Source organism: Rattus rattus, chromosome 10, assembly GCF_011064425.1.
Source record: "Rattus rattus isolate New Zealand chromosome 10, Rrattus_CSIRO_v1, whole genome shotgun sequence".
Lineage (NCBI taxonomy): Eukaryota > Metazoa > Chordata > Mammalia > Rodentia > Muridae > Rattus > Rattus rattus.
In genome coordinates this window covers 35,006,741-35,034,587 of record NC_046163.1, presented here as the reverse complement: position 1 = coordinate 35,034,587, position 27,847 = coordinate 35,006,741, and the positions used below count along the sequence as shown (strand labels likewise).

The following is a 27,847-nucleotide window of genomic DNA, read 5'->3' as shown; positions in this document are numbered from 1 at the left end:
ATGGGCTGGAGACCTAGCTGGCTGTGTAAACACTGCTTCCCTCACAGGTATACGGATAAAAGGAGTCAGATGGGAATCTGCTGCATTTACGGTACCTGTAGGGGCTGAGGACTTCCCAGAGTCCCCAAAAATAAGAAATGTCACTGAAAAGCCCCTGGAATTACCTTGCGACTTCTGACTCTTTCATGAAAAGAAAGTTTCTTAACCGTAGCATACTTGTTTGTATGTTTGTCTGTGAAAAAAATGCCATTATGGCTTAATAAAGAATACCATAAAGTACATGAAAGCTTTGTTTTGTCTTTCCTATAACCTTTAAATAAATTTTAAATTATTTAAAAATTATTAATTAATATTAATTATTAAATTGTCATTAAATTTATTAATAAATTTGTTAAAACTATTAATTAAATTATTTTTAAATAAAAAATTAAAACAATAAAGGAGACTGATGCAGTGTGACAGAGCTCCAGCTGAGGGAGATGTGTTATGGGAGGGGGACGACTGCACCAACATACACATAAATACAGCAGCAATGGTATGTGTCCGTTACCATCTAAGAGAGAAGATGTCGGGGTTGGGATTTAGCTCAGTGGTAGGCGCAGTTGCCTAGCAAAGCGCAAGGCCTGGAGTTCAGTTCCCAGCTCGAAAGAAAAAAAAAAAAAAAAAAAAAGAAAGAAGATGTCTACTTCATCCAATTAAAGCTACTTTTCTATCTGATTCAGCAGCAAGTATGAGTTTCTGATGTAATGTATGACTGTAGCAGTTTTGCTAATGAAAATCATAGCCACTGGTTTTAAACGCCATTGCCTGTACCAGTGCAAATACGCATAATTACAGAGTTAGTCATCTGTTTCCCAATCAGCGTGGAAAACAAAAGTTCCTTCAGTTTAGTGCCTTGTGTGTGTTTTTTCTTCTTTTCCTTTCCAAATCTCAAATAAAATCATGAACTTGGCTTCAGTTCAAAGGCTACTTAAATCTTTACCTTTCTGCTGGGTTAACACTGTCAGTTTTATCATAGTTTTCAGCTGTGTCTTGAGCCAAAACTGTACGTTACATTATGATATATGACACCGATTTAAAATAAAGCAAAGGGAAGTGACAGGGTCAACAGAAGGTGACCCTCAAAGTGTACAAAAGAGCGAAGACATACAGAAGGTAGCTAATGATACCAGTTATGGCTTCGGCGGTCAGAAGGGAAAGAACCACCGTAAAGCAGCCGCTTGGGTAAGTACAGAAAACCAAGCCTCGTGTGTGAGCACACTGGGGCTGGTGGTAGACACGCACTGAATCTGTCTCCTGTGCAGGCTGAATATGCTCGGTCTAGGGAATGGCATTATTTGGAGGTGTGGCCTGGTTGGAGGAAGAGTGCACTGTGGGTGTGGGCTTTAAGACCTTCCTCCTAGTCTTCTTCTACAGCTTCAGATAAAGATGTAGAACTCTCAGTTTCTCCTGCACCTTGCCTGCCTGGGTGCTGCCATGCTCTTGTCTTGACAATAATGGACTGAACCTGTAAGTCAGCCCCAATTAAATGTTGTCCTTTTAAGAGTTGCCTTGGTCATGGTGTCTGTTCACAGCAGTAAACCCTAAGACATCCTCTAACATTGTGAGCACATCACTACTGTGCTCTAAACTAAACTCAAATTACTGTAAAGATTTAAAATACTATTCAAATGTCATCAGTAAATATTAAGTGTTTATTTATGCAACTTATTGAGAAGTAATATACAAGACAAAGGTTATATAATTTATGCTTATTTTCATAATAATCTGCTTATGCCATGAATATACTTTACAAATTATTTATACCTTCTTTCCCCCTTAAAAGACTCTTTCTTGAGGCTGGAGAGGTGGTGCAGAGGTTAAGAGTACTTGGCTGCTCTCCCGAAGGACCCAGGATTGGTTCCTAGTACTCACTCATTGGTGGCCCAGGAGGGTTTGTAACTCCAGCTCCAGGGGATCTGATGCCTTTTCCTGTCCTTCCAAGGCATCACTACACATGCAGTGAGCACTGAACACAGACACAGCCCACCTCACAGACACAGCTCTACTCACATACACAGCCCTGACTCACATACACAGCCCCGATTCACATATACAGCTCGACACACAAACACAGCTTGACTGACATACACAGCCCTGACTCACATATGCAGCCTGCCTCACATACTCTACTCACAGCTCTACTCACAGACACAGCCCGACTCACATACACAGCCCCACTCACATACACAGCCCTGACTCACACACACAGCCCTGACTCACATACAGCTTGACTCACATACACAGCCCTGACTCACATACACAGCCCGCCTCACATACACAGCTTGACTCACATACACAGCCCTGACTCACATACACAGCCCTGACTCACATACACAGCCCTTCACATATACAGCTCGACACACAAACACAGCTTGACTGACATACACACACAAACACAGCTTGACTGACACATACACAGCCCTGACTCACATACACAGCCCAAGCCAGTATATGAAATGAAGAGCGGCTCTGACAGTCGACCCTTCAGGTTTTCTCATAATTCTCATGCTCCAAACATTTGTAGATATTAAAATTACAGTAAAAGTTGTAATTTAAATGTAAAAGCCATCCCATATAACACCGAATTCCTATAAACTTAGGCTTTGAAACACACCTGACAGAAAATCTTCCCGAATAGAAGGAATAACTACAAGAACTTTTCTCTTATGCAAAGTACTATCTCCTAATTTCGTCAACTAAAAAGACCATGGTACTTTCTCAAATTAGAAATACATGTCCTGGGTGGTAAATATGATCATATTTTATTAAACACATATGTGAAATTCTCAAAGAATAAAAAAAACTTCTTCTAGAAATAACAGGCCTCAGCTGAAAGTGTGGCCCAATGCCTAAGGCCTGAGACTCACACAGCAAAATAAAAATAAACAAAATAAATAAATAAAATAAAAAGGAAACAAAGGAAACACAGCTTCTGGCTTTACTATGTTATGAGCAATTACATAGTAAATATGGACGAATATGGACCTATATATACTCAGGCAGCCTCACTGTACAAGGAAACACAGCTTATTTAAAAGGCCTTTCATATACATTCTTTCCTACTTTATGATAGTCAGGTCCAAACACGTGAATCTTAGGTAAAATGATTAATATATTTAAAATAATTTAACAATTTATTGCATCATTTTTAGTGCATAATAGTTCACAGTATATGTGCTTTTCACTTTATGACTATAATGAAGTTACAAAGTTCATTATAAGCAAATTTTATAAGCAAGAAATGTAATTTTTAGTCACATAAGGGCGAGACTAAAATTGTTTGAACTTGTTAGGTGAGTATTTTCAATAAAAATAATAAAGATAATGGTATCTTCAGAAATCCTGTACAATTTGCACAGAAACGCCTTAAATTCAAACTCAGACACATGGACAGGCTGCCCTTTTGACACTAAACTCCCTTCTCAGCTGCGAAGCCCAACTTTGAGGCACTTAATTTAGTATCGTCAACGCTCACCAAATGTTCTACTTGTCAGAGCTTTCGAGGCCATGAAGCACTACAGTTTATTTCACTTAGGCTGTCAAATCTGATTCTGATTTGAAGCCCCAGGTCCCCTTGTTCTTAAATTAATTCATAGAAATCCCTGATCGATAATAAAGGGCTTGCCATAAGTATTCAAAGCTCAGCCAGCGTTGTCATGGTTGGAAAGGCAGAAATCTGCTTGGAGCAATGAGAGAACCCAACTGAATTCTCGGCGTCTCAGTCTATGAATGTGTAAGCACTTCATCTGTCGTGGAAACAGTGTTCTGGCAGGCTGGGGTACCGGCAGCTGCATGGGTAAGAAACTGGAGGAGCTGAGCAGCCGCGCTGATCCAACACTGAGTGGTCAAGAACAGCCTTCCCAGTTCTTCCAGCTCCATCAACAAGAATGTGTTGCTGTGTAAGCTGTTTGCGGTCACTCACTTACTCGGACTACCCACTACTCTTTGTAGAGGGCACACTTGGATATGACCTTCACAACTGCTCGGGATGAAAGGGGGAGGGGAGGGGAGGGAGGGCAGCTGCTGCAAACCCTAAGTGATCTGGGCACCTGTGCTGCTCCCCGGCTTTGCTGCTCCTTCCTGGGTCCAGAGGCGAGCACTCTGCTGGACCTCACTCCTACCTGGCAGCTGTCTGCACTGGAAAGGCAAATGCTCACCTCCGAATGTCAGCTCTTGCTTGTGGGATAAAGATGAATCTAATTTAACTTAAAGAGCTCCTGTCACTATGGTAGAGTAAGAAACAAAAATGCACCGCAGACTCTTACAGACGCTGCACCAAGTACTATTCTGGAAAGATAAAAACACTAACGGGTCAGATGGTATTTGCATACTTTCTATGGAAAGTGGCTCTTGAGAGCGAGTTCCTTCATGTATTTCTTAGTTTTGCTATCACTTTTCATTCATATTAAAGTTAACAAGGTGACAATTTTGTGTGCTCACCGTGTTGGGTACAATTTACATGCATATATTAACTAATACTCAAAGTGATCCACACAAGCACCACTATCTCCATCTATCATTAGGAAACTGAGGCACAGGAAGCTCCACGTGGGTCGTGGAGCTTGAAAGTGATAGGGACTGGATGTGAATCCATGGGGTCTTGCCTCCACCATTACTCCATTATCTCTACCTAGTCACTCATTAGTTCATTAACTATTCAGGGAGTATGCCGAGAATTCTGAGAGAATTTCAATGAGCTCTCAAGCCATTCATACTTTTTTTTTTAAAAAAGGAAGCTACTAGAAGAGGTGACTCACAAAAATGGGAAATGAATAATAAAGGAAAAGGTATGAAGGAGATGCTCCAGGAAATCAAGGAAGTAAACAATAAGAGAAAAGCTCACAGGACACAGAAAACATGAAGCCAGGCAAGAGAGAAAACAAATCTCAAAACAGTAAAAAAAGGCCCAGGATGACATGCACACAACAGGTCAAGACAAAATGTTATTCCACAGTAAGTAGGTATTACTATGTACAGTTATATAGTCATTGATTCTTTTTTGCCTTGCTAGTTTATAATCAGAAAGAACATCCCACCAAAAATCCTTGGTCTTGTGACTTGTTTTGGCCAAAGGAATGTAGGTAGATGTGATAGCTAACACTTGTAATAAAACATTTAATGGACGTGGAGTGTGTGTAGAGGGAGGCCTGGCTGTGCCTATCTTTAGTTCTTCCTACCCCACAGTATCTAATTCATTGACCTTTTACCTTTGAGAGAAAAGCCACTTGAAATGAAGAGGAACTGGGCCAAACATAGCCAGGAGAACCTGCAGAGGCCTCACTAATCCCAAGCCCTTCTGAAATAGAGAGATTACCATTGAACAGGAAATGAAGTAAAAGAATATAGGAATATAGGAAATGTTATCACCCATGACCAGAAGGTGATATGAGCAAGACACTGTAAGCTGCTGAACTCTGGGAGTTGTTCATTTCTGCAGCAAAAGTTGATTAATAACATAGTACAGTTGACAGCTCAACCACAAGCAGTGTCTACACAGTGTAGAATTATAAACACCAATTTAATATTCTACCAGAAAGCTGAAATTTAAGAGGGCAGAGAAAGACAGAGAGCAAGATGATTAAAACAGGCAAGTGCAAATACAAAACAGAAGGCACTCAATAACTGAAAAGACAAAAGTGTGTCATTTAGCATGATATATAGAAATTACAAAAGAAGTAATTAAAGAATTCAAAGTTTTGGCCTCAAGTGAGCTAGAGTCAAATGTGTTCTAGTATTTGTAGAATAGTAATTTACCCTTTCACCTCCAGAAGTCACTGACAACATAGTACAGGGAGGATGCTTTCTAAAGGTGAGATGCTACCAAAGGCTGCCTGTATACAGAGCTCTTAACTACACACAGTTATTGTCTGTACCTCAGCAGATCACCCATGGACGCTGTGTGTCTCCTTCCTAAGAGCGACTCCGTTTTAGCCATTTGCTATTAGATCTCCCTTCTTTGTTCCTTTGTTAGTGGCAAGGAGGGAATTTGGGGTCTTGCAGGCGCTGGATAAGCACTATACAGCTGTGCACACCACCCCTCCAAGGGCCCCTATGACTATTTCTATTTTCTTGTACAGAATCACAAAATAACAAGAAGTCATTAAACGGTAACTAGCAAATTTTGCTCCTGTGTTAACTGTAACTCAATTATTCGGTATGCTGCAACTTCATACCCAAAGTCAGCTGCAAAGCAGTATATCCTACAAAATAATTTAGTATAGTGGGCCAGCGTTTAAATGACTGGCTTTACAAAAATTCTGCCAGATTTCCAGGAATATACTTCTGAACAAGACTCGCACATTTACAGCATGACCGAAGGCATACCTACAGATACCGCTTACCGTGCTCATGGCTCCTCTCCTTTACCACAGACAAATGGAAGCTACTTGGCAAGTTTCAGCTCCTAACTTAATTTACAGCATGGACGATGCTCTCTGAGATGCCCTTGGCCCCGCTCCACTTAGAGTTGCAGCTGAGAAGCACGGCAGTGACAAAGTGTCACTGCAGCAGAACAACAAACGCATGTGACGTAACCGGCCACCCGCAGCACCCATGCACGACATTGGCACCCCAGGGCTTGCTTTCCATACCTCTTCATCTGTCATATTCACATCCACAGTTTTCGATTTGATGGCTTTGGTTATGTGGTCAATGTTGTTTTCCCTGCAGTAATCAAATATGTTTTTGTCTTCTTCCCTAATTAGAGTAAAAAAAAGAAAAGCTGTTTGTTTGTCCTACTGGATAAAACACAAAGGTTACATGGTCTTAACACAAGTTGTTCTCTGAGGACATAGACCTTAGTGGGTTTAAAGTGACAGGCAGAGCATTAGATTCCCAGTGTCTAAAAGGACCACAGAAACCGTGGTCCTCGTAGGAAAGACTTCCCCTCCTCCAAAGTTGCCTCAAGGTGGGTTTTCTGCACCCTGTCCTGCACCGGTCACTTTCATACCCTGACAGCACATTCCTGGGAGGAGCTTTCATTTAGAGCAGCACTGTGGTAACATGGCAATTCGGAGGGAGCAGAGTATAGCAAATGAGAAACTCATTTCATCTTTGTTTGGCCCGTATTTATGCATCATGCGTTCATTCACACGTGTGTCAAGTGTGAGGACACTCCTGTGTGTGAAGGCAGGTGAGCACGTGTGGATGTCCTCGATTGCTCTTTCCTTTACACGAGGCAGGGTCTTTGCGGAGCCAGAGTTCACCAATTCAGTAAGTCTAGCTGGCCAGCTTGCACCAGGGGTCCCCTGTCTGCCTCTTGAGTTCTGCCCTAGGCCCTGGAAGCTGAAATCAGTCTTCATGCTTGTGAGGCAAACCCCTTCTCCCCAGTCTTCATTCTTTACAATACTCTCACTTCACAGGCAAAGAGAGGTTAAATAACCTTGCAAATTAACCCACAGCTATCAAATGTAAAAACAAACAAGCAAAGCTGTGGGGCTGGAGAGATGGCTCAGCAGTTAAGAGTGCACGCTGCTTGCTCCTGAAGAGGCTCTAAGTGCAGTTCTTGGCAGCCCACAACCTCCTGTAACTCCAGTTCCAGGGCATCTGACACATCGGGTCTCTCTGGCACCTGCACTCAAGTGCATAGATGGCACCCCCATCGCACACAGTTAAAAATCTTTAAAAACAGAACTCACTGAGAGCAGCTGATTTTTATATATATAATAATATATTTTCTATTATGTCATGTGCCTCCACTAGTCGGAGGCAGTCCAGTCCAGAATTTATGGCAGACTGTTTTAGTATGAGGTCTGCAAGCTCTCTAAAATACTACCTGGAACTGGGTCTGGGGAGATGCCTCAACAGTTACGACCGCCTGCTCGTCCAGCAGACCTGGGTTACATTCCCAGCACCCACATGGCTCACAACTGTCTCTAACTCCAGCCTAGTGCATCCAATGCCCTCAGCTGGCTTACACGGGCACTGCATGCATGTAATGCACGGGCACATTCAGGCAAACACCTATGTACACATACAATAAAGATAAATGAAGCCTCAAAAATATTACATAGAATTATCCCTGTAATGCATATGTGTGCATTTTTCTAGATTAGTGACTCAAAAAATGGCAATAGGTAATTTAGAATATAAAAACGAACATCTCTAATATGTAGATGAACTTTATGGACAGGTATAAAAGAATTTTTGTATTCCCAAATTTATTACTACTACTTCTACTACCACTACTACCACTACTACTACTACTACTACTACTACTACTACTACTACTACTACTACTTACTACTATTTTGAGACAAGGTTTCTCTGTGTAGCCCTGGCTATCCTGAAACTTGCTCTGTGACCAGGCTGGCCTTGAACCTCCTGCCTCTGTCTCCTGTGTGCTGGAGTTAAAGGCGTGTACCACCACCGACTGGGCATTAATGTGTTTTATTATTTTCAAGACCTTATCATCTACTCATTAAAAAAAATCGAAACCCTTCAGAATCTATCTACCTTAAAAGACAATCTGAATAGCCATGCAGAGTAAAAAGTTACTGCAACCGTAGCTGATGATCTCAGAACACACAACTCTGGCAGCAACCACACACGGCCTTTCTGAAGCATTTATTATATCTCACTGTGTGCCCACTACACAGAGGGCACTGGGCAAGGTGATACCAACCAGAGGTACAAGGCTGAGCAAGAACGTGACAGGAGAGTAAAAGTGACAAACTCTGAGCATCATTAAATTGGGCAATCTGTCCTGGGAAAGGACTGAAGGAGAGCAGAAGGAACGGCCTGCTTCCGGCCAGTGAAAGTGAGCTCGGTTGTAAGGAAGAAACCATGTCTTGTTTCACAGAAATCAAAGTGTGCTTTAGACACCCCCCCCCCAAAAAAAAACCCCAAAGCCAAAACAAACAAACAAACTATGAAAAACTAAGGCCAAACCCTAGAAAAGTCTGTTTTAAAATTATGGCTGTATATACTATGACTTTTGCTGTCACTGGCTACCAATGGCAACACTACTTCTGCTAAAAAGTGGGTTTCTATTTCCATCTTGGGAACAACAGGGCCTTGGAACTCAAGCGGCGATGACCTCAACTGCTGGAGAAAATGATTCTATCACCTGAAGCAGAACGAACCGCGGTCTCTGGAACAACGGTTCTGACTTGGGAATGATGGGAGCTGGGGTGGGGCAGAGTGGAAAACTGCAGGCCACCTGGGCCACCACTCCTGGTCATATGCAAGGGTTACTCATGGGCGAGAGGGCGTTTAGCCTGCTCCATTTTGAACCCAAGTTCCCGATGCCATGCACGCCTGCCCCTTAGCACTCAGAGCAGCACAGACACACTCACTTGTGTATCTTGTCTAATGCGTTTTTAATGTTTCTTAGACGCTTTACCTGTATCAACTATTCGGTTTGGTATGAAAATTTCTAAAGAGCAGCAGACATTTTAAAATCTATTACCTGTTTATAATAGGCAGCTCTTACTGCTAAACAGGTAAGGCAGAGGCATCTAAAATAACACTACATGGTAAGGAATACAATTTAAATATAAAAAAAAACTTTAATAAAACCACTGCAAATGTGCTACAAAGCCAAGTGTCTAATATTAAAAAACACTAAAGATATTCTTGGTCTTATCTGTTAAATATATATGTATATCAATACTTACACCAGAATACTATTTTATTTACTAGTAAACAAATCAAATAATTACCCCACCCCACCGCCAACCACTTTAATTCCTGTAAACAGGATCTTACTACGTAGCTCAGGCTGGCTTCAAATCTGCAACCTCCTGCCTCAGCCTTCTAAGAGCGAGATTACAGGTATGTGTTACCACATCTGACACATACAAACCAAACTTTTTCCTCCCTTTGCAATCTCCCGAGAAGTCCTCTGAAACAATCACCCTCTGATGCCGTTTAAGAGATGGCGAGTGACCCTAACCTTATACAGTGTAGACCTTAGAAATATTAATTAGGGCCTTTCTGCATCTTCTGATTTATCTCCCTTTCTCTTACGATTTTTACTTAATAATCTTTTTCCTCTTTGGTGAATGAGTTTTTCCCTAGCACAAGACAAAAGTCTCTTCTAAGATCACTCCAAAGGTTTAAAATATATCACTATACCTAAAGGGGAAAGAACCTACTGGCATCTTTCAAATTCACTTGAAATGTAAAGACACGCCCTAATGGGGGTGGTGTTAGAATATGGCCACTGTTACAGTCTGAATATGCAGCCTCCCTAACAGACTCTTATGCTGAAGGCTTGGTTTCTGGCTGGTGGAGGTCTTGAGAGAGTCTTGGACCACGAGGGGACTAATCTTACTGACCGGTGCAGGCTGAGTGGACTGTTAAGGGGGTGGGGCTCCTTGGAAGCCCTTATTGAGGAGGATGTCTCTGAAGGATAAGTTCTGTCCCTGGATCTGGCCTGCCACCCGCCTCTCTCTCCCTGGCTGCCGTGGGGTAGCGTCCTGTGGCTCGCACTCCTGCTAGCACGCCGTCAGTGTCAGGCCTGTAGCCCTGGAGAGCCGTAGCCTCTGCAAGTGCACCGGAGTAACCTTGGCTTCCTGAACTTAATTTATTCCTGGTATTTTGTGGCAGCAATGCAAAGCTGACTGACATAGCTACTTCATCTGATCTCAAGAGGAGAGGGCCGTGCTCATTCCTAAAACTGCTGTCTGTCCCACTTTCTGCAGAGACTATCTTTTCCTGCCAAAGGCTGTTTTCAAGTAGGCTTCCTGGTGTGATCCATGAAGTCCATGCAGTTCCTAGTTCACTTATCTCATAAAATTAAAAATATACTTATGGTGCCAGCTCAGAAATCTAGTCTTCAGAAAACACTTCACTTTACTTCAAAATATTAAGCAACTGAAGACTGATATATAATGCAGTATTCTAGTAAAGAGATAGTGGGAGATATTTGAGGGATTAAAACTCAAAGGGAGTAAGACCACATTTAAAAAGATACAAACAAATGCTGACGGTTACTTAGACCAGAGGCCCAGGAAGATACAAGTACGCAAAGGCCTCCAGGGGATGTGCTGGCCAGGGAGCTCATCCCCAGTCTCAGCTAAGCAACACCTTCTGCTGTGTTCATCCGCCCACAGGACTTCAGGCGCTAAGAATTTCACCCCGTCACCCTTCCTGTGTTTTCTTCACTCAAACAATCTCTTTTTAAAGCGTGTATAGTTAATTATTTAACAAAATGTATCATGTGAATTACTTTGATCAAATATTCAGATATAATAATTGAAGAAGCTCAAATAAAAAAAAGTAAGTGATGTCTCAGAAAACACAATTTTTAACCTTCAGCTTATACACATATTTTGTTGTAAAGAACTGTGATAACATGATGACCACATAGAAACATGTTAGTTCTAAATGAAGACGGAAGTGAAAACTAAGAAGAAATATATATGAATTTTCTTATAGAGAGCGCACTCACACACTTTTTAATCAGGATCAGAATGTAGCTTTTTGAGATAACTGAAGCATCACGTGGGTTGGGGGAATATCTCCCATGCATCACCCCTTTCCAATTCTTCAATAACTGTCACATATTTTTAAAAAAAAAGAATTATTATCACCTTATTTAAATTTCATTAACCACATTTTTGAAGTGAAATTTATTTTAAAAATTATATCATTTATAGAAAGTAAAGTCATTATCTTTTGCAATTATTAAAAAATTGGAAATGTTTCCTAAAGTCCTCAGGCACTACAAAAGGATGCTTGGGTCACCACTGCTCTGACCCAGTACTCTACACAGGAGTGGCCAGAAGCCAGGAGTCAGCTACCCAAATAAAGACTATCCAAATGTGTAAAGAACTCAAAAACTCAACGGTAAGAAGACAAATACCCTGATTTTAAAATGAAAAGGGGTCGGAACAGGCATTTCTTGGGAGCAGGGGAGGGAAGGGAGGAAGAAGAAGGGGGAGAGAAAGGAAGAGGGGAAGGGGAGGAGGAGGGGGGGGAGGGAACAGGGAGAAAGGGAGGAGGGGGAAAAGGGAAAGTGATGGGGGGTGGGGGGAGAAGAGAGATATGGATGGCCCATAGCCACACGAGAAAAAAATTTAAATTCTAATCAGAAGCGAATTGCATTTTAAAGCCACAGTGAGACTCCATCTCTTGCCTACTAAGCCAGTTATTACCAAGAAGGTGCATGTTAACAAGTACTGGTGAACATGGAGGAAAAGGAACTCCCACATGCTGTTAATAATAGAGCATTTTGAAAAATTATAGGAGTGCCTAAAAAAACAAATATGAAGTTTCCATGTTTCCAGCAAGTGTACTTCTGGGTGTATAGCTAGCGGACTTGAAGTGCTATGAGGAGATATTTGCACTCCATGTTCGTATCTGCATTATTTCAATAGCCTAGATGTGTGTCCATCGATGAGTGGATGGGTGAAGGAGACGTGACATTCACAATGCAATGAATGAAGAAGTTTCTACTGTCTGTGACAACACAGAACGCAGGTGGGACCACAGAAAACGGAGTGTGTTGGTTTGAGTGAGAGTGGCCCAAAGAGTCTAATTTGTATGTCTGGTTCGCAAACATGGGATAGGGAGGGTTGGGAAGTGTGACCTTGTTAAAGAAGGTGTGTCACTGGGAGTGGGCTTTGAGTTTCAAAAGCCCACATCATTCCATACTGTCTGTCTGTCTCTGTCTCTCTGTGTCTGTCTCTGTGTCTGTCTGTCTCTATCTGTCTCTCTCTGTCTCTCTCTCTCTCTCTCTCTCTCTCTCTCTCTCTCTCTCTCTCTCTCACACACACACACACACACACACACACACACACACACATACATACACACACACCCCGTAGCTCTCAGCTGCTGCTCCAGAACAATGCCTGCCTGCCTGCTGCCATGTTCTCCACCATGACTGTCAGGGACTCACCTTCTGAAACTGTAAGCCTCATTTAAATGCTTTCTTTTATAAATTGCCTTGGTCATGGTGTCTCTTCACAGCAATAGAGAAGTAATTAAGACACTGATTAGGGAAAGAAGTCTAACACAGAAGAGTACTGTATGACCTCACTTTGTGGTGAAATCTTAAAAGGTAAATTTCACATCAATTCAGTAAGAAGAGTGGTTACCTCAGACCAGAAGAGGGAGGGAGGGAGGGAGGGAGGGAGGGAGGGAGGGAGAGAGGGAGGGAAGGAGGGAGAGAGGGAGGGCTCAGAAAAGAAGAAGTTGGTTAAAGCAACAAAGTTTTGGTTACACTGAGGAACATATCTTAGAGATCTACTGCCCGACAGGGTGCTCATAGTTATATAAGCTCTGTGTATCATAAAATCACTAGAATTTTAACTCTCACCACAAATGGTGACATATTAGTGAGGTGACAGAGACATTAACTTGCTTGACTTTCTATAATGTATATATGAATCAAGATAACACAATGTGCCACATAAACACATACATGATTATTTGTGAATTTAAAATAAAATTATATATAAATAACAATAAGGATGGTCAAAGAAAGCATTAGAAAGTGAGCCTGCAGTGGTGAATAAAGCTACAGGAGTCTCTCACTCTCTCTTCCACTCTTCCTCTCTTCTGCTCGCTCTCTCTCTCTCTCTCTCTCTCTCTCTCTCTCTCTCTCTCTCTCTCTCTCTCTCTCTCCTCTCTCTTCTCTCTTTCTCTCCTGGCTTGACATGATTAAAATACAAAAAAAAGAAAGAAAGTGAGTCTGCAAATGAGACCTTATAAATAAAGTAAAATAAAATAAAAATAAAAAGTTTAAAAAAAAGTAAATGCACTCATTGATAAGCCCAAAAGCTCAGATACAATTCACAAACCACATGAAGCTCAAGAAGAAGGAAGACCAAAGTGTGGATGCTTCAGACCTTCTTAGAAGGGTGAACAAAAATACTCACAGGAGGAAATATGGAGACAAAATGTGGAGCAGAGACTGAAGGAAAGGCCATCCAGAGACTGTCCCACCTGGGGATCCATTCCATATACAGACGCCAAACCCAGACAATAGTGTGGAGACCAAGAAGTGCATGCTGACAGGAGCCTGACTGATATAGTTGTTTCCTGAGAGGCTCTGCCAGAGCCTGACAAATACAGAGGTGGATGCTCATGGCCAACCACTGAGCTGAGAACAGAGTCCCCAATAGAGGAGTTAGAGAAAGAGCTGAAGTAGCTGAAGGGGCTTGCAACCCCATAGGAAGAACAACAATATCAACCAACCAGATCCCCCCCCACACACACCAGAGCTCCTAGGGACTAAACCACCATCCCAAGAGTACACAGGGATGGACCTATGGCTCCATCTGCATATGTAGCAGAGGATGGCCTTGTAGAGCATCAATGGGAGGAGAGGCTTTTGGTCCTGTCAAGGCTTGATGCCCTAGTGTAGGGGAATGTCAGGGCGGAGAGGTAGGAGGGAGTGGAGGGGGAGCATCCTCATAGAAGCAGGGGGAGGGGGGATGGGACAGTGGGTTTCTGGAGGGGAACTGGGAAAGGGGTAACATTTAAAATGTAAATAAAAAATATCCAATAAAAATTAATAAATTGGGCAACTGTCCACGGCCGTGGTTGAGGTACCAGTGGCACTGGAGGAGTAGGCAGGACAGCCCATCATACAGAGCCCTGCACATGTTGGCAGTGCAGTGAGTTAGCTGGGGAAGAACAAAGGTAAGTTCTCTACACTCTGGATCAGGAGCAAGAGGACACCACACTGTCCTTCTACACAAACGAGGTGAGTACTAACGGAGGGGCCTGCCTCGTGGACGCCTCGGCAGACTGCTGCTGCAGATGCCTTCCCTTACTGTGTTACAACAACCCAAAGCCAAAAGACAACAACAGGAAATATTAACAAACAAAACCATTTTACTCACACAAGGGTTAATTTAGTGTATTAAAAATTCTTGCTTCTACTTAATATGTAATTAAAATCTTAGATGATAATTTTGCCCTGTAGAACACCAGTTTTGAGTCTTAATTTTATCAAAACTATTACTGAGAGTTTGTTCTGTGAGCTTCACAAATATCCTGCAAGTCATAGCTCCCTCCTGAACCACTCTTTTTCAAGACCAAGAAGCAAAGACATAGTGTTGGCAAACACTGTTTCAACGGTAATCACATTTAAGGCATACCCCTTAAGATTAAAGCACTTACTGTCTGGTTTACTGTAATGTTATTCTTGAAGCCCTGCATGTCAAACAGACATGTATGTGGAAGTCACCCATTGATTAGAGATAATTAGTTATGTTGGAAAAATTAACTATGATTTTATAAAGACACTGACTACTTGAAGTCCTTTCTACCTTCTAAAATCTGCCTCTTTGCAAAGTTGAAGGAAAATTGTGGTGCTTTAAATGTGTCCAAGAAAATAAAATTTCTGATCGATCCCTGGAAAGTCAGTGCCAACACCAGAAAAATTCACACACCTGCTTTGCTAAAAGACTTCTCCGAAGGGTGAGTTAACATTCCCAACCATTAAATTGTTTAAAAATCAATGAAACAATACAGATGAAGCATCATCTTTTTTTCGGGGAAGTATATTCTTAAGAATGCTGAAAGGAAAAAGTATTTAATTTTTATTTTTATTTTTTTTTATTAACTTGAGTATTTCTTATGTACATTTCGAGTATTTAATTTTTAAAGTGAAGATAGTATAGAACTACAATACCAGCTGTCAAATTCCACTTCATTAATTAAAAATTACAATGTCTCCTCAGCCATTTCAGGATCCAGCAGGGCACACAAACTGTAGGAGAGCTACTAGCCACAGTGACCCTAGACAAGTAACCTAACCTTGAATTTGTGTCCTCATCTGTGACACAGATGTTCATTAACAAAACCAGGATGAAAATTGAGTGAGATAGCTCATATAACATCATATGAGTATAAACAGTCAGTAGATGATAGTGTCATTATATTAACTGCAGAGTAAGAAGAAGTAGAAGCAGAAGAATCAAGAGTTCAAGGCCAGCCTGGGCTATGTCAGACCTTATCTAAAATATATAATAATTTATCATATGTTTGAAGGTGGGATAATTTATCATATTTAGACATTATCATTATCAATCAATCCACCAATAAACCCTATATTAATTAGACCTTGAAAAATAAAAATAAGGCACTATGACTTGAGCAGGGTGACCAAAGCATAAGAGAAGACTATTCCTAATGACGTGGTGAGGGACCTTGTTCCTTTTACTTATAATGTGTACACTGCCTCTCTTGTTTAATTTCTAAGGTTTCTTTTATGTGTATGAGTGTTTGCCCACATGTATGTCCATATACCGTGTGTCCAAGGTGCCCAGAGGTGAGAAGAGGGAGTCAGAGCCCCTAGGACTAGGGTTGTGAACCATCAAGCGGGTGCTAGGAATCAAAGCCAGGACTTCTAAAAGAACAGCCAATGAATGCTCTTAGCTGCTGAGCCCTCTCTCTCCAGCCCCGACATATTTTCTCTTGATATTGTAATGGCCATACTGTCTTCAAAACTACGAACTCTAGCCTTTTCTGTGCATGTCCATTAACACACAGGAAACACACACACGAGTGTAAGCATGTCAGTCGCTAGCTAAAGATGAGGATATCAGAGAGGAAGGAGAGCAGGACTAGGTAGAGATCAAAGTGGGAAGAGAGGGAACAAAGGAAAGGGAACAGGATTGGAGATAAAAGGGAAGTCCGTGGCTGTGGCTGATGAATGACCCCTTTTTCAAAGAGCTCTGATCTGCAAACAGGTGGATCTGCCTGAATGCTTGGTCGGCATCATGGCACCGAGCACACAGAAGCCAAGGAAGCACACCAGAAAAGGGAGGATATGAGAGCCAGGAGGCTGTTACAACACTTACTGTTTATGTCAAGACCTGCTAGTCCCCGGGGACCCATTTTCACATAATCTATAATTATCTCTTTGCTTTAATCGCCTTGTCATTCCAGAGGCTCTCATGGGCACTGGAAGAGGAAAAGCTCATTAACTAAACCTTTTCTCCTCTCTCCAGCCACCCATGGCTTTTAATTGCTTGGTGTGTTATTATCTGGGAGTGCAACTGGGATCATTTTCATAAGAAAGGGAGGTAGAGAGCAGGAAGGGAGCCATGAGTCCCTGAGGTATGCACCACAGACAAACCTTTGCTTTCTCAATTATTTATGCCAGCTGAGGTTTTACAGGCTGAATAAATCCATAGCTCAAGTTCATTCTGAGCAGTCAGATCCTCAAGAGAGGGTTGCCCACTTGCCTGTGCACACTTGTGAGCCCTCAAGGAACGACCAGACTGTAACAAGACATATGTCATCTAATTTATCCCCGATCGCCAAAGTGTTAAGACAGTGTTGATCGCAGGCAACAGTGAAATAGGGAAGGGTTACACTAGCCAGCCAAACAGATGCTCTTAGTGCTAAGAACGGTGCTGTCACTGGGACAGTGGTGTCTCATGATGACTGAGCCTAATCAAAGTGTAAAGATCAAAGACTCCATCTTTAAAACATAAGAGATGTTTAACAATGGCAGTCCTTAAACAGACTTGCGAAAACCAGGTTAGTATATAACAACAGTAGGCTCTGAATAAAACCCTAAGTAGAATTTTATACCAACGAATTTTACAAATAGCAATAATACTATGTCATACTGCTGCCTGTTATCCAATCACATTTTGCTTCCAAAAAATTTACAATAGTTTCTGTATCAGTGTCAAGCTTCTGTGCTTTCAGTCTAGTTTATATTTCAACCAAGAAAACAAGGCATAAAGCAAGCATTTTCATCCTCGTTTTTACTTATATTCTTCTACTTTATAATCAATATTGAAGAGCAACTAGCAACCAATGAAAAGTTATTTTTCAAAATAGTCTTCAAATGTTATTACTGTTTAAAAATGGAAACTTTGTAAGTCAACAATGCAAACATCTCTTTGAAATTCTGCATGTTTTTTTGTCTGACCACAGCAGTGACCTCTGGCATTTTCTGCCAAAACACTTCATTTGTCTCACAGAACAACTAATCAATTCCAGAGCCCATCAATCATTTCAGTTGTATACTAGACTGGTCTCGCTGAGAGGAGGTCCAGATGGCTGCCTGAGTAAGTGGAATTAAAATTCTAACAGATTATGAGGCATCAAACTACAAAATATAACAGAGAAGACCAAATCTTTCTGCAGGCTGGCTAGGCAGTATACCTTTCCTTTTTTCTATTTTTAATTCTGGCCCTAATTTTTTTCAATGCGTATGTTGACTTCTAGAGCAAACACAAGCAGGCGTTCACTGAACACTGAAGTCATTTTGGTGACTGCACCATGTGCAGAGCCCTGTAGACAGTACCCCTGCATGTGGGAGTATAAACAAAATACAGCTCATCTGAGAACTACAGCTAACCAAATGATAAGATTACACGTGTACCAAATCTAATAGCCTGGCTTTCCCTTCCTAGTTTTCCAGAATCTCTTGCAAAAGTAAACAGTTTGCACCTGACTTGTAAGCAGGCTGAACTGTAATTTTTGGTTCCTATTTTCAGCGCTTGGTCTCTTGTGGTGCCCTCTGTGCTGAGTGCTAATAAAAGCTTTATGGAAATGCATATTCTGCCAGGAAGTATTCTAGGCACTTGTATGCATCTGTATATTCCACACAAATGCCACACTATCACCCCATTCTACAGATGAGTAAGTTCCTCAGGCCCCAGCTAGAGTGGTGGAGCCCACAACAATTAACTAACTTCAGCACTAGCTGCCCCTGTGTGGCCTCTGGGCTATGATGACATCATGCTGTCACTTTCTCCTATACAGCAGAAACAAAGATTTGAACCACAAGGTCACAAACTGGGCTCTGAGCTCATCTGTAACATGGCCAGGAGAGCCGAACCATTGGTCCCAAGCTATTCAAAAGCCTGCTGACTTCCTGAACTTCACAATACGCTCAAAATACATTGTTTATCTCCTAAGGAAAAGCAGTGATTATGCAAAAAGCCTTTTTCTTTTCGCCCATCTATTATTTGATATTTCTAAATTTATTTCTGCTTTCGTATCAATTGAACACAATTCTGATAAGAATGTGTCAATACATTGAACTGCCTGAGGATCCAGCTATACCTCTCTTGGGCATATACCCACAAGATGCCCCAACATATAAAAAAGACATGTGCTCCACTATGTTCATCGCAGCCTTATTTATAATAGCCAGAAGCTGGAAAGAACCCAGATGCCCTTCAACAGAGGAATGGATACAGAAAATGTGGTACATCTGCACAATGGAATATTACTTAGCCATCAAAAACAATGACTTTATGAAATTCATAGGCAAATGGTTGGAACTGGAAAATATCATCCTGAGTGAGGTAACCCAATCACAGAAAAACACACATGGTATGCACTCATTGATAAGTGGCTATTAGCCCAAACGCTGAATTACCCTAGATGCCTAGAACAAATGAAACTCAAGACGGATGATCAAAATGTGAATGCTTCCTCCTTCTTTAAAAGGGGAATAAGAATACCCTTGGCAGGGAATAGAGAGGCAAAGATTAAAACAGAGACTGAAGGAACACCCATTCAGAGCCTGCCCCACATGTGGCCCATACATATACAGCCATCCAATTAGACAAGATGGATGAAGCAAAGAAGTGCAGGCCGACAGGAGCGGATGTAGATCTCTCCTGAGAGACACAGCCAGAATACAGCAAACACAGAGGCGAATGCCAGCAGCAAACCACTGAACTGAGAATAGGACCCCCATTGAAGGAATCAGAGAAAGAACTGGAAGAGCTCGAAGGGGCTCGAGACCCCTTATGAACAACAATGCCAAGCAACCAGAGCTTCCAGGGACTAAGCCACTACCTAAAGACTATACATGGACTGACCCTGGACTCTGACCTCATAGGTAGCAATGAATATCCTAGCAAGAGCACCAGTGGAAGGGGAAGCCCTTGGTCCTGCTAAGAATGAACCCCCAGTGAACTAGATTGTTGAGGGTAGGGCGGCAATGGGGGGAGGATGGGGAGGGGAACACCCATAAAGAAGGGGAGGGGGAGGGATTAGGGGGATGTTTGCCCGGAAACCGGGAAAGGGAATAACACTAGAAATGTAAATAAGAAATACTCAAGTTAATAATAATAAAAAAAAGAATGTGTCAATAACATCAGTTAAAACACAATTCATCTTAGAAAAGTAGTAGTACCATATCCCGCCAAATACCCATGACATAAACTTTAGAAGATAGCCTGTTTTCATCGTTGAAAACATTTTAATACTTAGGAAGAAATTCTAAAAGTGTACAGCTGGCACTTCACTGCAACAATCCAGCAGCCAAAGCAGGAAAACATTACTAGGGTTAAGTTTACTATAACAGAATTATTCCACTTTATTCAAATGAAGTTTCTTAATGTAAGCATGACTGATTATGTTTCCAGATCTACTGTAGTAAGTAGTAAGAGAATTACTATGCTTGTAATAGCATAAGGACTTTCAGTGAGTCTTAGCATTCGTGTTTCTGTATGTATGCTGTGGCTCAGACCTGCCCCACCAACCACACATACAATGAATAAGCATATAATAAAAATCAGAAATAGCATAAAGATCAAACCAGGTCTAACCAGGCTTACCTATAGCAAAAGTTCATATTTGGCTCAGTAGTATTTATTATACATACATGAAAGTGTCAAAAGTACTAAGAAAAGGCAAATGTGTCATGTACCTATGATCCCAGCACTCAAGAGATGGAGGCGAGAAAGTCATGAGCTCAAGGTCATCCTCCACCTTGTGCACTCAGGCTGACCTGGACCAAATGAGACCTGTCTTAAGAACACTAACAAAGCAACACCAAAGAAACAGAAGTACTAAGAGTAGCTTGTCACGGAGGCACGCGCCTTTAGCCCCAGCTCCTGGGATCTCTGAGTTCAAGGCTAGCCTGGCCTACATTGTGGGTTTTAGGGAGCAGGAGTTACATAATAGAGAAACGCTATTTCAAAAAACAAACAAGAACAACAAAAAGCTCTGAGAAAACACTATTCAAAGTGAAGAAGTGAAGACAAATACCCATGTTTTGTCTCAGGGTAGATGTGTAAAAACGTGTTAGCTGAATTAAAAATCTCCATTAGAATTGGGGGTGTAGGAAATGCTGTTAATCCAGCTCTCAGGAGGCAGAGGCAAGCAGATCTCTGAGTTTGAGGCCAGCCTAGTCTATAGAGTGAGTTTCAAGACAGCCAGGGCTACACAAAGAATCCTTGTCTCAACATGCCCACCCAACACACAGATAAAAAATCTATGTCACCAAAACAAGCGATACTCTTCTGTGCCATCAGATTTGATCTAAGAGCCATTGCTTTAGGAAGTGGGTGAGGGGAGAAGGGAAGAAGGGCAGGGGGTAGGGCAGAGAGAGCCACATGGGGAGATGCAATGGCGGGGAAGTTGGGTAAAGTTAGATGGGCTAGCTCAGAGGCTGCCCCAGCAAACAGGCCAGCAAGGCTTATACTATAGATGTCTCTGTGTCCTTACAACTAAACCACAAGCAGGATCCCAAAAGCCCTGCAACATCACCCACTCCAATCAGCTTACATCTATCTCAGGAAAGCTCTCCCCAGAGCGCTACCTCGCTTTCCTGGAAGACGTTTGATGGGCTTCTGTCCCACCAAGTTACTCCTCATTCACATCACCTATGCTCCAAGAGAGACTAATCAGCAAGTCATTCTGGAAAATACTTTCAATCTTGGGCCCTTGCATAAACTAGCACACAAATAAAGAGCATTACCACAGATAGGTGACTGATACTGTTGGAAAGTTAAAACTTCATAGTTTCTCTCTGGTACAACCCTCTCTTCATTTCCCCCTCAGTAAATTTTGGGGAGGCCAAATGGAGTTTTCCATTTGAAACATTTGATATTGGAGAGGAAGCAAGGCAATGTTTGGTTAACTAAAAGGATAAAGGCATTAAACACTCTCCCCTTTAGTGTGTAAAGTGACAATCTTAGAGTTATTCCATGATTCCTTAAAGTAGCACAGGATTCCTTTCCTGACTTACATGGTGTTGAAGAAAAAGGATTATGACATTTTTACACAGCACAAAAGCTAATAGAGCTGTTAAATAGTATATTTCCAAATCCAAGTAAGAGAATGAACAAGCCAGCAGTGCTGCACACACCTTTATACCAGAAGAAGAAAAAAAAAAGGAGAAGCGGATGGATCTCTGAGTTCAAGGCCACCCTCTTCTACATACTGAGTTCCAGGACAGCCCGGGCTACATAGAGACCCTGTTTCAAAAACAGAAAGAAAAGAAAAGAAAAGAAAGAAAAAAAAAGAAAGAAAGAGAAAGAAGAACAGGGAAGGAAGAATAATGTTTCAGATTGTAAATTACCAGATTAAAATAAATATACATAGATACTTATGTGCACACATAACATATATGCATGCATGTTGTACGTACACTTTATTGTCAAAAATCAGAAAAGAAATTACCTGATTGTTTCTTCATGATATAGAGAACTAACGACTGGACCACCAAACCCACTACTGCCTTCTTTTCCTTTCTTCTCTGATACCTGTGGAAGAAAAAGGCAAGATGGAAAAAGACACACGGACTAATGCAGTACGTACTGAAAAATTATGAGACATCCGTTTCTAAGGGACACTAAAACTTATCGATGAACAATTCTTCAATGCTAGTAATAATTTTAAGGTGATTAATAAAATCAAACTCATGGCGATCCTCCTGCCTCAGCCTCCTGAGTGCTGAGCTTACAGCTGCCATCAGTCTGAGAATGCTTTACTTTATACAAGAAGAGTGCAAAGTACCAATTTGCTTTACTTAGTCCTCTAATGTTTTAAATTTCTGCCCCATTGGCAGAATAAAGCTGGGATATACATGGCATTGGAGAGATGACTCAGAACTTAGGAACATTTAATGCTTTTTCAGAGGACCTAGGTTTAGTCCCCAGAACCCATATAGTGGCTCATATCTGACAGTAACTCCCGTTCTAGGGGATCCAACATCCTGCTCTGGTCTCTGTGGGCATCAGGCATGCTCATGGTACACAGACAGGAAAAAGAGGAGGAGGAGGGAGAGGAAGAGAAAGGAGGGGGAGAGGAGAGAACAAACCAAGTACTGAGCCTTTTGAAACAAGACCACCCCAGAGGTAATAGAGCTGAAACCTCAGACAACTTTGCTTGTCAGTGATTGGTTTTTTTGTTTGTTTGTTTTTGTTTTTAGATATAAAACCAAAAGTGTGATTCATAAAGAAAAAAGTTAGTAGCTTTTATTAAGGTTTAAAAAGTTGTATTTTGTGAAACACGCTGGTCAAACAATGAAGCTTCAAACAAGAAAACTTGGCCAACACGTTATTGATAAAGCCCGGTATCTAAAACACTCAAATAATCATTAAAAGCCAATAATAAGAAAGCAGATTATGATGCAGGTTTGAAGAGACAGTTACTGTAATGCGCCATGCAGGTGGTGCTGTTTTGGGGGAGGGCTGTGACACCTCAGCAGGTGGGCACACCTTTGGGGACTCTAACCCAGGCTCGCTTCCATTCTGTCCTGGTCTGTGCGCTTTTGTCACAGAGCGTGAAAGGCAACTCATAGACTGTTTCACATGACGCAGAAGTAAGATGCCTAATATCAAGGAGACTGGATCCACGCCTACGAAAGGGGCTGGGGTTCTGCAAGCCCGTCGGGCAAGTCCACCTCTGACGGTGGATTAAAAGCAGCTCACCTTTTAACGTTATTATGTAAGATCAAATTACATAATAACATTATGTATTATCAGATAGTCAGTACCGCTGCTGCCTTTCTGACTTAGAAGCGACTACTACTTTCTCCCGTTGTAGGCTAGGATTTACAATTCGGTGTCGTACAGCAGTGGGGATACAAGCCACCTGCCTTCCTGCTGATCACAAGGGAAGGTTTCCATCTCTACCACAGAGATGCAGTGCCTGAGTTTTTATAATGTCCACGATCATATTATAAACATTCGCTTTCACTCTGCAAGACCTGACTCCATGGCCTCATGCCATGGCATCCTAAGAACAGCCAAGTCAGCACACGCTGTGCTGTGGCCGAGCCTGGTGAGTCCACCCTCTTATCCCTCAGCCCCCTTCCTACGCTTGCCCCAATTCTCAGATGGACCCCAGTCCAGCCCAGGGCTCCGGCCCAGTTCTGAGAGGTCTGCCTGTATCTCTGAACATCCCAGCTTGGAACAAAACACTGTGAAACCCACTGTGTTCATCAGGCACAAAACCACCAACAAAACACTCACACTCAGGTTTCACTGCAAAACCGCAAACAATATGACAACCAAAACAGTACGTCTGCTCTGAGTCCACCAGGCCTAACTTCTCCAGTGAGAATCACCTGTTCCAATTCCAAGGCATCGAAAGAACAATGGTGAACTCCACCAAAGAATTAAAGGAAGTTAAAGACAAACAGCTCAAGGAACAGAGAGGGGATAAACCCTGAGGGTGCCCGAGAGGATGAAAGCACAAGGCTGGCTGAGATGGAAAAGGTCCAGGATTTGAAAACCGAACTCGGTAGAGATAGTCACACTGAAGGGAACTCACGGGAAACGTAGATGGAACCCAAAAGTCCAGTAGTCCAACCAGAACACTCGGGAAAAGCTTTGCGTCAAATGGAAGACAGAGAATCAGACCACACTAGCGGAGAATCTGAGTGTTCAACAACACTGACTTTCACTCTTGAAAGTTACACCACTGTCCAGATTAAGCTGGGGTCCTTCCCTTTGGCAAGACGCTGGCGACCATTCTCGCCACCTTTGAGTCTCTGGACCAGGCTTGCAGTCTGGCTGCTTCCAAGATTTTTCTTTTTCGCTGGTTTGATGATGATGATGGTGGCTGCTAGTACAATTTGCTAACTTTCCTTGCAGGGGGCTCCCTGAGTCTCTAGACCTGTGGGTTTGGGAGGTGATTTTCATCCAGGGGTGACTGCTTCTCCCTCTACATGGCAGTGCCAATCACACCTCGTAAACAGAAACCAGAGTCCTTACTAACTGACCTATGATACTCAGGACAATACATGGAATGCTTGCTGTCCCAAATACTAATGGCTGAAGGTTGAAAATCTCTGGTTTGCAGTTTTAGGCAAAGGTTGAGAATTTTGGTTACTTGCATGCCTGTTTGTTTTCTCCAGTTTTCTTACTCTCTTATGTCCTTGCCTCATTTGATTAGCTTCCCTTGCTACATCTTGCAGTCCACTGCTCTTTCCTTAGGCCATCTCTAATTCGCTGTGTATTTCTCACTGTAGATCAGTATAGTACTGCACAGGTCTTTACCCTCTGGGTCTTTATGCGGCCTTTATGTTGCTCTGTATGATGCTCAAGCTTTCTTCTACTCTGAAGACTTCCATATAAGAAACATGTAACAGTATGTAAGACACATGTACAGACAATAGTTTAGCATCTTTAAAAGGTGAAGAGGTTTAAGAGGTGTTTCATCATCTCTGTCTGTGGTGGTGTGAATGAAAAGGGCCCCCACGGCTCACAGAGCAGCACCCTGGGCCTTGTTGGAGTAGGAGTGCCCTGTTGGAACAAGTATGTCAGCAGGGGCAGGCTTAGAGGGTTCAGATGCTTAAGACAGGCTCGGTGGTTCACTCATTCGTCCTGCTGCTGGCTACTTCTGCAGCACCACGTCTCCCTGCTTGCAGTCATGCATCCAGTAATGACGACTGTGGACTGAAACTCTGAACTCTAAGCCAGCCCCAATTAAATGTTTCCCTTTGTAAGAGCCGTCGCGGTCATAGGGTCTCTTCACAGCAATAAAACCCTCAGACACTATCGTTTCTACATCTGCTTTTATTGTCTTTTTATTCTCCTGGGTATTTCCTATCTTTATTTTTTTTTTCTTGCTTGCTTTAAAGACTTCTATTGTAAGCCACAATGTAAACTTTACATTCCTGCTTTCCAGATCTTGTTACGCCATTTTCATTATGGTGGGCTTTGTTTTGGCCCAAGTTAATAAAGCTACCCGACACCTGTCTGACCCTTTTGAGACACATTCATAAGGTCACTGGCAAGAAAACACTCTTATGACTGTTTCAGCTCCAGGAAAATGGCTTAACCCCTGTTTTCTGGGGTTTCTTTCCCTGGATTATCAGTTACCTTGCATACATGTACAGGTTAGCATTTAGCCAAAGGGGTCCTTGGAGCTCGAGGCAGAATGTCCTCTCTAGTGTTCCCTTTCAAACTCTAGCTCAAATCAGGGAGACCTAGAAGACAGTGTTTGGCTTTCTCCTCCCCTCCTAACAAAGAGTGGAGCACTGAGCCTGTCTTGAGCAGACACTCAAGGGAAGGTTCGATTTCCAGGAAAGAAGCCCAGGCACCTTGGGTTCACCTTGCCTCTTGCTTTCATACTGAGGAGCAGAGATCCTACAAACGATGCTAAACCCACACGGTGGAGCAAGAGTCTCCTGCAAACTGTCCTCTGACTTCCAAGGGAGCGCTGTGGCATAAATGCCCCCACCAGCACATAAATAAATGTAATTAATTTTTTTAAAGCTTAGAGGTTTATCCTATTTTTCTCTACTCAAAATCCACGAATTTATATTGCTTCAGCAGTTAAAGGAAAAGAGTGATTTGGCAGCCAACGTGAGAAAATCTGCCCATTCTTATAGCATCCCAGCTATATTATGTAAGGCATCAAAATGTTCCTTCATGAAAGAGGACAGGGCAGCCAGCTCTATGAACCTTTATCATTTGCTTTGTGCTCTAGCATGGTGTCAGGGTCAAAATAAAACCAATAACAAATACTCTTTTCTATTGGAAAAATACTACAAAAATTATCACACTAATAACACATGAGGTGGTTTCTCATTTCCACGCGGTTCCCTTTTCGGACTCCTTCCTATCAGTGCGTTTAACTTTTTTGCAGCTCAAACTTTGGAACTTTGTGCAAATTAATGGCTTTGTCTCACTTTCCTCATGTGTAAAGCTGGAAATATTTACCTAACTCAAATGATTGTTTCAGGATTTAAGATTGGTCTTAAATTGGTTAAAAAGAAGAGCATCCAGCATCATCTAAGGCAGCTGATGTAGTAAGATCCAGTCACTGCCGTCAGTGTCTCAGAAGCACAGGTGCGAGATGTTCGGATATGGAGGAAAAGGATCCAACTGGGAGTTGTTACCGTGTGATTCTTCTAACGTATTAGCATAAACCTCTCAAAACAGGACTAGTCCACTCTTTCACATGATAGAGGAGAAATAATGCCAGCCTTATGCAAACTCTGCTGGAAAATGAAGAACAGGAAAAGAAGACTAGCATCTAGTCACTATCTTCCGGAAATTTACATTATCCCAGTTCAGCTTCCGAACAAGGGTACAGAGATGTGGCACTGGCACCGTATCGCAAGTGTCACTATTTTCTACAATGTGAAGAAAGAAAAAACAGTCGGGGACAGCTCGTGCACTCATTGATTTCTGCTTTTCCCCCGCCTGCCGCCATGCCCTGCTCCCACCCCTGCGACCGGCTCTGTCTCCAAGAGAGGAGGATGGCGCTTCTCAGCGCTTTGTGCGGCTCTCGGAGCACGCCACCACACCCACCCGCGGGTCGGCGCGCAGGCTGCAGGCTATGACCTGTACAGTGCCTATCATTATACAGTACCACCCCTGGAGAAAGCCACTGCGAAGACAGACATTCAGATAGCTGTTGCTTCTGGGTGCTACGGAAGAGTAGCTCCACGTTCTGGCTTGGCTGTAAAGCACTTCCTAGATGTAGGAGCCGGTGTCATAGACCACCATTATAGCGGAAATGTGGTCGCAGTGTTGTTCAATTTAGGAAAAGAGGAGTTTGAGGTGGAAAAAGGCGATCTGATTGCGCAGCTCATGAGTGAGAGGAGGTTCAAACACAGGGCGACACTGAGAGGGGCTCAGAAAGCTTCGGCTCCACGGGAAAGAATGAAAACTTTGCTTGA

At 42.3% G+C, this 27,847-nt stretch overlaps 1 pseudogene; it reads left to right on the top strand.

The window, feature by feature from the left end:
• The first annotated feature begins 1,174 nt into the window (after positions 1-1,174).
• On the top strand, positions 1,175-27,847 carry LOC116911642 (annotated as a pseudogene).